Source organism: Dreissena polymorpha, chromosome 12 (genome assembly GCF_020536995.1).
Source record: "Dreissena polymorpha isolate Duluth1 chromosome 12, UMN_Dpol_1.0, whole genome shotgun sequence".
Classification (NCBI taxonomy): domain Eukaryota; kingdom Metazoa; phylum Mollusca; class Bivalvia; order Myida; family Dreissenidae; genus Dreissena; species Dreissena polymorpha.
Window position 1 is genome coordinate 18,850,685 of NC_068366.1, and position 11,079 is coordinate 18,861,763.

At 35.9% G+C, this 11,079-nt stretch overlaps 2 non-coding genes and 2 pseudogenes across 2 annotated transcripts; all 4 read left to right on the plus strand.

Annotated features, from left to right (window-relative positions):
* Positions 1 to 1,291: 1,291 nt before the first annotated feature.
* LOC127854332 (U1 spliceosomal RNA) lies at positions 1,292 to 1,426 on the plus strand (annotated as a pseudogene).
* A 257-nt stretch (positions 1,427 to 1,683) lies between these two features.
* Positions 1,684 to 1,802, plus strand: LOC127854318 (5S ribosomal RNA). The gene has a single exon (XR_008037027.1). It is a non-coding gene; the product is annotated as a 5S ribosomal RNA (ribosomal RNA).
* Positions 1,803 to 8,258: 6,456 nt separating this feature from the next.
* LOC127854333 (U1 spliceosomal RNA) lies at positions 8,259 to 8,393 on the plus strand (annotated as a pseudogene).
* A 258-nt stretch (positions 8,394 to 8,651) lies between these two features.
* On the plus strand, positions 8,652 to 8,770 carry LOC127854329 (5S ribosomal RNA). The gene has a single exon (XR_008037038.1). It is a non-coding gene; the product is annotated as a 5S ribosomal RNA (ribosomal RNA).
* Positions 8,771 to 11,079: the final 2,309 nt, after the last annotated feature.

Here is an 11,079-nt window from a genome sequence, read left to right on the forward strand (position 1 = left end):
CCCATGTTAAAATCATTTCCCCGAGAACAGGGAACGATAAAAGTACAAACAAAAATCAAAACACGTATGAACTAGTATCTTACCTTTAATTATCCTTTAAAATCCATCTAATAATCCATTTAACTCAATAATTGACGATTTTGTATATAGGGTCTTTAATAATTATTTTAGCATAGTTAAATAAAGACCCTTATGCCATTCTATCACATTATTCAAATGAGTTTATGAACGCGATAAACTTTCTTCTTCGTCACACGCTACGTCATGTAGGCCTACTCTACATTACTGCTGTTCAAATGAACCGGAGCAGTTTATCTAATAATAGCCGTTGGTAAACTCGGTTGCATTTGCAGATTTCTGCATACAAACATAATTATGTTAAAACTTGCACAATGTTTTATTTATCTATGGTAAATGCCCTTATTGTACGAGAAAATAATTTAATGTATAAATACACAAAGAATGGAAAACATTCCAGTACACAACAGATAAATGAGTAGAAAATACCCGTGTACAAAATGGGACGTTCCCAATTCCAGTGTGGTGCTATTTTTACCATCTTATACTTTACACAGCTCTTTGCCTAACGTGAATTAAATAGGAAAGCAAACTTGCAGATTATTCATGAACTGTGCGATATGTGTATGGCTTGTTGTGCATTCTTAATATTTAAGTTAAATGTCAAAAGTATATGCTTTGGTTATAAACAATGCACATTACACGAAATAAGGAAAATGTGATCAATTGACAATTCAGATATGTCGACATACAGTACATGTAGAAAACATGTGAAATAAGTCGCGTTTATAATAAATCGTCAACAAAAATGGGGAAAATGACGCAATAAGTATGTCATTTTATGACGCCATCAATCAGCTGATTCATTATACGGATGGCGAAAAATTATGACTAGATTTAAAGGTTGAATGTCGTATAATTTTGAAGCTTAAGTTTTGTCGACTTTGTTATAAATAAAAAAATAACAAAACAAAAATCATGTAATTTCATATTTTATTTCAACATTTCTTTTGGTGAATATGTCATATATATGTTTTTCTGCAAAATATGCACATTTTCTTCTAATGGGTGACCTTAAAATTCGATCAATGAACCAAACAATATCGACCTAACTTTAGCGCATATTGCATGACGTCATTTAAAAAGTAGTCCGTGCACGCGACAGGTATATTCCACAGTGTTGAATACAAGCAAGTATATTCCACAACGTGTTATACCGTCAATGTCGCGGTGAAAATGGGATAAAAACACAATTCTTGTCTAATGATGCCATATATATAGGCGGTTTCTCCAGGAAGAGGCTCTCCCATTGCACTTCGGTTGGGCTGACGCCTGCGATTACCCCAAATGTGGGTAACTCGGGTACGCAATTTATTCGTGTGGGGGTCTGCGTTCGCGCTAACCCTCGTCTAAGCAATCATACCTGAATCACGCATGTTCTTGCAGTAATGTCCCGCCCGGCCGATGACAGCACGAGACTTACAAGGCGAACGACACGAGCCCGGCGCTGAACGTGCAGCTGCTGCAGCTGATCGTCAGCCGGATGCATCAAGGTTGATGGAGTTTTGTGTTTTGTTGGATAATGAACTCTTCCACCGGCTTCTATAAATAGGTTCCATTTGATGTTCGCGTCGGTATATAATGCGAATATTTTCGACTGTTAGTGTCTACGGCCATATCACGTTGAAAACACCGGTTCTCGTCCGATCACCGAAGTTAAGCAACGTCGAGCCCGGTTAGTACTTGGATGGGTGACCGCCTGGGAATACCGGGTGCTGTAGACTTTTGCCTTATTATTAATGTAATAATTATTAATAATAATAATAACTCTTATTATTATTATTATTGTAAATGTTATCAGATGTCTACTTTGTATGTGTATTTATTAATAAATGTATTAGTATTATTTTAATTATTATTATTATTATTATTATTATTATTATTATTATTATCATTCGTAATAAGTATAGTAGTAATAATGCTACTACTAATAACAAAAATAATAATAATAATAAAAATAATAATTTTGTAATGGCTATTTCTTTATTAATCACGGTACGGCACGCGTTCAGTTCTTTGCGTTTTTTTTCGCAAACATGGCGACGTTGTGATGCGACTCGATAGAAACGACGTTTCAACTATTGTGACGCACGTCAAAAAGACGTTGGAACTATTGTGATGCGTAACAACGACGTTCATAAAGCGTACATCATGTTATTCGTGTATTTTGTAGGAACGCAAAGTGTTGTAATGACACAGAAAGCGTTGGGATAAATGATATTTCTACTTTTCTGACTCGTTCAGTGTAGAACACTCGTTACCCGGACGAAATCGTGCGTAATTTTCTTGTTCTAAGAATCGGTTGGTGAATACAGGCCCGGAAGTACGAAAATTTTCGCACCCATTGCTTTTACGCGGTCGCCATTTTGAAAATATTCCCCAAAACCACGCGGCAATGTTATGAAAGCCGTGCCCGTGACGACTAAGCGGTGTGTAGTGAAAAGAGAGGATATCGGCGAACACGAGGAAACCGGATTGACAATATAATGAGACTGTTCAATTCGTGTTGGTGCCATGGTGTAAGCATACTTACCTGGTACAGAGAATACCGTAAACGTATTTTTCTGCTCTGGGGTCTTGCGAGGCTAAAGTATTTTTGAAAGAGATTTAAATCATGTCTGATGTGTTTGGCGCTTTGGATGAGCGAACGGTGGACTCGGATATCGCGAGTAGGACGGTCCGCTTCCAGGGAAGACGTGGATCTGCTATGGTACATGTCGTCAATATCCTCCAGGAGAAAGGCTGGACCAGCGAGGACATCGTGGCCATTGCGTTTGGTCCCCCTGGGAGCGGCCATTACGATGTGGTTTTTGATGATGCAGATAAGTGCAAAGCTTTTTGTACAAGTTCAAATGGTCACATTAAATACCGAGATGTGTCTTATGACATTACTTTACATGGCAGACAGGTGGTACAAGTGAGAGTACACTGGCTGCCCATTTGTACTAAAAAGATTGTTTTAAAGGAACTCTTTTCCAATTATGGGACAGTGTTAAACATTGAAAATGAAATGTATGAATTAGGTGGTTTTAAGTGCCAGTCTGGTACTCGCCTTGTCACTATGGAGGTTTCAGACTCACAAAAGGCTTCCATACCTCACTTGCTCAAATTTCAGTGTGGGTCGAAGGCCTTAGTCACAATGAGAGGACGTCCCCCACTATGTCTAAAGTGTCTAGAATTAGGGCATGTCAGGGGAATGTGCCCAGATAGAGGTTACAAGGACACCAATCAATCATCAGGGACATACGCTGACAGATTAAAGCAGAAGAAGACAGTTGAAGTCTCCAAGGACGTGCCACCCTCGAAGTCTGTCGAGAAACCAGGGTCAGCTGCTGATAATGTCCAAGAGCAGACAGTGGTCACACAAGACGAGAATTGGCAACAGGCTAAGCGTCGTCCAAGGAAATCTCAGCAACCACAAGAGAAGGTACCACAAGCAGCTCCTACAACCGTGGTTGACAAGGATGAAGAACAGCCTGCTGTGCCTTCACAAATGGAGATGAGTATGGCCAGCTCCAAAAGAAAGGTTTATTGTACATGATATTTTCAGTTTGTGTATTGTGTGGAGTCCACTTGTAACAGTTCTAAAAATATCTAACGTGTCGTTTTGTAAAGTTATTTTTAGTAATTTACCTGACAACCTCAGTTGTAAATAATCATGGCGTTAAAAATAGAAACAATAAATATAAACGGATTAAGATCCAAACAGAAACAAACCTTTATTAAAGATTATATATCAATTAATAAAATACAAATTTTATGCATACAAGAAACTCATATTGATAATTATAAAATGTCTAAACAAATAGAAACTTTAATATCTAATGAATACTTTTACATTTGGAATTTTTCTAATAATCTTTCTTGCGGATGTTGTATTATCGTTACGGATACGAATATTAAATGTTCTAAATTTCAACTTGATTTTGATGGTCGATTTATTTCTCTAGATATACAATACTTAAATGAATCTTTAAGAATCTGTAATATTTACGCACCGAATAAGCCTGGGGACAGAAATGAATTCTTTGAATCAATAAAACATTATTTAGTATCATCAAACAAATTAATAATTTAAGGAGATTTTAACTTCATTATAAATACAGATTTAGACAAAATAGGAGGGTCATCAATTGATGTAATAAAAGGTTGTAACGTTTTCAAACAAATCATTGAAACTTTTAAAATAACAGATATTTATAGACATCTTAATCCAGATAAAATAATAACAACTTGGAGTAGGAAATGTTTAACAGAATCCATTGCATGTCGTTTAGACAGAATTTATATTGACAAGTCGCTTATTGAAAACTGTAAAAACGTAGACATTATTCCGTGTCCATATTCAGACCATGATTTGTTAGCCTTACTATAAATTTAGATATTAATAATAATACAACTAATAGCATAAACATTGGTGAATCATATTGGAAATTAAACAATTCAATTTTTGAAGATGAAGACTTTGTTTCTGCTTTTGAGTTTTATTTTAAAATTATTAGTAGAACAGAAGATATAACTTTAGAGTGGTGGGATAATTTAAAAATACAAATTAAAGAATTTTGTATTGATTATAGCAAATCAAAAAATAAAAAATATTTTGATAACATTAAACAATTAGTTAAACAATATAAACAATGTATTGATATTTCTGAAAAATTAGATATCAAAGATAAATTAAATAAACTTCAAGACAATTTATATAAAGGTGCATATATAAGAAGTAAAGTACATGTTTTAAATAATAATGAAAACTCAAGTACATTTTATCATAACAAGGAATTTGAAAATGGTAATAACAAAATTATACACCATATTATTGATGGTGGAGTAGATAAGAAATCTACTAATGACATTTTAAATTCTTTAAAAACTTTTTATAAAGAATTATATACAGAAGAACAAGTAGATACATCCTTAAATGATAAATTTTTAAATAATGTACCTCAAGTATCAAATGATGATAATAATATGTTAAGCAGCCCTATATCTTTAGAGGAAATTGAATTAGCCTTAAAAAATATGGATCATACTAAAAGTCCAGGAAGTGATGGGTTAACTTCTTTTATTTACTTGAAATTTTTCCATTTATTTGGGAATATTTTGTTACATTTATATAATACATGCTTTGATTTAGGATACATGTCAGATTCACAAAAACTTTCTTATATAACATTATTATGTAAAGATAACAATAATAAAACATCAACAAAAAATTATAGACCTATATCACTTCTAAACATAGATAGAAAAATTTTATCTAAAATATTAGCAAATAGATTAGGCAAAGTATTAGAATCAATAATTGGTATTTCACAAACCTGTTCAATCCCAGGTCGTTCAATATTTGATAATGTTCATTTAATTAGAAATATAATAGATTATGTTGAGCAAAAAAATATGAGTGCTTGTTTTATATGTCTCGACCAGGAGAAGGCTTTTGATAGGGTCTCATGGTCCTACTTATATACTACACTTTCTGCATTTGGTTTTTCTGATACCTTTATTAAATGGATTAAAGTACTATATAAAGATATAAAGTCATCCGTAATTGTCAATGGTCATATTTCTGACCCATTTTCCTTATTTAGATCAGTTCGTCAGGGCTGTTCTTTATCGCCCCTTTTATATGTCATATGTTTAGAACCTTTTGCAAAATTAATTCAAGATGATGAGAATATAAATGGAATACATACACCAGGTAATAAATTTCATGTTAAAATGTCTTTATATGCAAATGATAATACTTCTCTTTTTACAGATGACAGATCTATGTTTCATTTCTTTCGTCATGTTTCCGATTATCAGAAAGTTTCAGGTTCTAAAATAAATTATAATAAATGTTGTGGAATGTTTTTAGGTAAATGGAAGACCAGGTCAGATCATCCATTTGGTATATCATGGGTGAAAAATGTTAAATTATTGGGATATAAATTTGGCTATGAATTAACTGATGATGATATTTTTAATGCAACTTATATTAATTTCTCAAATACATTAAATTTGTGGTCTAATAAATGTAAATCTGTTAAAGGTAAAAGTTCAGTTTTAAATACATATGTAGTCTCAAAAGTCTTATATTTTGTTCAATGTCAAACAATCCCTAGTCATTACATTAACATGATACAAAAAAGTTGTTTTAAATTTATTTGGGGTAGTGTTTATGAGCCAATTGCTCGGAAAACATTATATTTAGATTTAAAGGAAGGTGGTCTTCGTATTCCTAATATACAGCAAAAAATTAGCGCTTTTTATCTATCGCACTTATTTAAATTATTAAATGATTGTAAACATCCCTGGACTTATTTTGCGAGATACTGGATTGGAATGCAGTTAAGGAAATTTAATCCTTCTTTGTTCACTAACAATGAACCCCATAGCGAATTTGTACCATCATTTTATGTGGAATGTTTAAACATATTTACAAAGTTTGTAAAAGATATAAAAAGTGATAATTTTACACATTGGAATGTTAAACAAATATATGCTTTTTTAATTAATCCTAATAACGAATATAACCCTAAATGTATAAAAGAATTTCCTTTAATTAATTTCAAAAATGTATTTAAAAATATTTTTTCTTCAGCAGTTGATCCTGACTGTAGAAATACGTGTTTTAAATTAGTACATTCAGTGTTGTATGTTAACAAGTATTTATATGATAAAAAATTCAATAAAGCAAGTAAAAAATGTACTTTTTGTATAAGTGATGACACATTTCAACATTTGTTTATAGACTGTTCAATGATCACTCCTTTGAATAAAACTGTTCTATTTTTAATGGACATTCTGACTATTGAACACATTTCCATTTCATCTAAATGCTTTCAATTCTTTGATGTACATAATTCAGATGCTGACTTAAAATATGTGTATTTAGTATTTTTGTCGGAATCACGGCATATTATTTGGAAGTGTAGGAATTTGGTAAAGCATGAAAAATTTGTGTTGTCTCCCTTAGACTTTATTGTTAAGTTTCTTAATAGAATTAAGTTCAGAATTTTATTAGATTTCCACCGTTTATCAAATGATTTCTTTTACTTATATTGGGGAGGCTTATGCCACACAACTAATGAAAACATAGTCTATCATAAGGAACTTGACTACAAATATTACTTAAAGTTTTTATAACTGTACTTGTTTTCTGCTGTTTGCTTTTTCTCTCTGATTTCAGGATGACAGCAGCGAGGACGTGGAGAGCCAGTGCTCGGGTTGTCATCCTGGGTCAGGGAGGAGGAGCAGCAGAGTGATATAGTGTTTATTGTCATTTGTGTGATGTGTTGGTATATTGATGTATTTATGTATGTTTCATCACGTTTGTCATTAATGTTCCTATGAATCATTTCAATCATAATTTCATATACTGTGTAACCCGGTCTTGGGGCCATCTCATTTCATTCATTGAATTTCATTATCACTCATGTTTCATCACTATGTATATACGACATACCATTGCCTCATTTTCACTCATGTAGGTCATAGGAACATTGTACTAACCTTTCTTTAAGTAAAGAGGTATTTTCGGAATTTTCTTATTAATGTGTATATTTTCACACTTATGTCAAGCCTAACTGGATGGTGGGGCTGGGGTGGGTGAGGAGTGGTACCGAAGGCTCTCACGTGCTTCAGCTCCATCATCTGGGGCAGCTGCAGACTTCCTTATATGTTTCTGTCGGACCATCACGGGGAGTACCCGTGTATGACCTGGGGTGGTTCGCTGGAAACACCTTTTTATTTTTTCTTTGTACTTTATAATATCAGTTATCTATATTATATCACTTTAGGGAAGTGTGATTTGACTTGGTAACAATTTTCATAATGATGAGTATTCAAACCTCTTTACAGTATTAATTAAGACCCGTTTCATTTAGGATGGTGACAGTTTTCTTTGTTAAAATTGAATATTATTTCCTCAGTTTTATCTATTCATACTATTATATTCGTGCAGACGTGAAAAGACTGGAACAATTAAAATATTATAATATTAATACGTGCAGACGTAGTGAAAAGACTGTTTTATAAATATCAAATAATTAATTTTCGTTATTCCTATGTTAAAGTTTAATATGCTTATCAAAGTCACCATTTATTGTATCAATTAATTTAAGGTTCTTTTAACGGGTACTTGGGGCGCTCTATACCCCAAGATATATGTGATTAATAAATTTTATGAAAAAGAAAAATATAGGCGGTTTCTCCAGGAAGAGGCTCTCCCATTGCACTTCGGTTGGGCTGACGCCTGCGATTACCCCAAATGTGGGTAACTCGGGTACGCAATTTATTCGTGTGGGGGTCTGCGTTCGCGCTAACCCTCGTCTAAGCAATCATACCTGAATCACGCAATTGTTCTTGCAGTAATGTCCCGACGGCCGATGACAGCACGAGAATTACAAGGCGAACGACACGAGCCCGGCGCTGAACGTGCAGCTGCTGCAGCTGATCGTCAGCCGGATGCATCAATGTTGATGGAGTTTTGTGTTTTGTTGGATAATGAACTCTTCCACCGGCTTCTATAAATAGGTTCCATTTGATGTTCGCGTCGGTATATAATGCGAATATTTTCGACTGTTAGTGTCTACGGCCATATCACGTTGAAAACACCGGTTCTCGTCCGATCACCGAAGTTAAGCTACGTCGAGCCCGGTTAGTACTTGGATGGGTGACCGCCTGGGAATACCGGGTGCTGTAGACTTTTGCCTTATTATTAATGTAATAATTATTAATAATAATAATAACTCTTATTATTATTATTATTGTAAATGTTATCAGATGTCTACTTTGTATGTGTATTTATTAATAAATGTATTAGTATTATTTTAATTATTATTATTATTATTATTATTATTATTATTATTATTATTATTATTATCATTCGTAATAAGTATAGTAGTAATAATGCTACTACTAATAACAAAAATAATAATAATAATAAAAATAATAATTTTGTAATGGCTATTTCTTTATTAATCACGGTACGGCACGCGTTCAGTTCTTTGCGTTTTTTTTCGCAAACATGGCGACGTTGTGATGCGACTCGATAGAAACGACGTTTCAACTATTGTGACGCACGTCAAAAAGACGTTGGAACTATTGTGATGCGTAACAACGACGTTCATAAAGCGTACATCATGTTATTCGTGTATTTTGTAGGAACGCAAAGTGTTGTAATGACACAGAAAGCGTTGGGATAAATGATATTTCTACTTTTCTGACTCGTTCAGTGTAGAACACTCGTTACCCGGACGAAATCGTGCGTAATTTTCTTGTTCTAAGAATCGGTTGGTGAATACAGGCCCGGAAGTACGAAAATTTTCGCACCCATTGCTTTTACGCGGTCGCCATTTTGAAAATATTCCCCAAAACCACGCGGCAATGTTATGAAAGCCGTGCCCGTGACGACTAAGCGGTGTGTAGTGAAAAGAGAGGATATCGGCGAACACGAGGAAACCGGATCGACAATATAATGAGACTGTTCAATTCGTGTTGGTGCCATGGTGTAAGCATACTTACCTGGTACAGAGAATACCGTAAACGTATCTTTCTGCTCCGGGGTCTTGCGAGGCTAAAGTATTTTGAAAGCGATTGCGTTCTTTGAATTTAATCATGTCAACGTGTAATTCTTTGGATGATGACTCCATGGATAAGTAGATGGCGGAGAGGACCATCAGGATACAGGGACCCAGAGGAGCGTCCATGGTTCTGGTCGTCGGCCTTCTACAGGAACTGGAAGTTACAAGTGAAGACGTGGACGCACTTGCCTCAGGTCCTCCAGGCAGCAACGCCTATGATGTCGTGTTTCGGGAAAAAGCTAAGTGCGACAGTTTTCTGAAATATCTTAATAAAGGCGCACGTAGGTTCAAGGACCTTGACTATGAATTTTCAATGTTTGGTCGCCAGATTGTCACCCTTAAGGTGCATTGGCTGCCGATATGTACCAGAGCCATGGTCATACACGACATCTTTGCAAAATATGGCAAAGTAATTTCCATTAGAAATGACATCCTTAAAGTAGGTGATTTTGAAACGGCGTCAGGAGTACGGTTGGTTACTTTGGAGGTATCGCAGACTGAAAAGGCTGCGATACCCCATGTTGTATCGTTTAAGTGTGGTGCAAAGGCCCTAGTGACGATGCAGGAACGTCCCCCCCCTCTGCCTGAGGTGCATGGAGCTCGGGCACGTTAGAGGGGCATGTCCCGGCATCGTCACTGACGGGACTGCCCGTTTTTCAGGGACATGGGCCGACAGGGTCAGGCAGGGGGGGGGCCGAAGGCTTCAAAGGCAACAGATGAGGTGACCCCTTCAAAGGGACCAGGGATTGACGTTGCGCCAGATGGCTCACTCGAGCCCATTACTGAGGCCCACTGGCAGCAGGTGAAAAAGTCTAGGAAGGCCACTCCCAAGGACGCGCCTGCCACGAAGGAGCCGTCCAAGAAGGTCAAGACCGTCCAACTAGACCAAGTGGAGAGTCAAGGTGTCGAGGGGTCTGCGGCGCCCGCGGACACCCCGACAGAGGTGGTTAAGACACCAGGGGGGGCCAAAGGTGAGGCACTTTTGGATTCAGTTCATGTCACGGATGACGGTGCCCATCATGAGATGGACACCGATATCCATGGCACTAAAAGGACCCGCTCTGAGGATAATGAGTTTACTCCCATGCCCAAAAATAAGCCTGGTAAAGGCCCTGTTTTCTCACCCGAGGACCCATTTGATAACCTCTTTACACAGGACTCGGTAAAGGATGGGCTTCTGGCCAGCCAGTCGCCCCATCACAATGCTATGCCATATTAAAACATAAAATGACAACTGAACTGTAAAATGGACTTTGAGTATAGCACAATCCCAAAATCACCCATTATATGGGGTCTTGTTCATTTCATAAGTAATTTTTGCACATTGTTTACTGAGTTAGTGGTATGTATGTAAGTGTATGTTGTGTTGAACTTTCTCAATAGTAGCATATGTGTATATGTAGACTGTGCAACTTTGTTGTACAGTCTACGT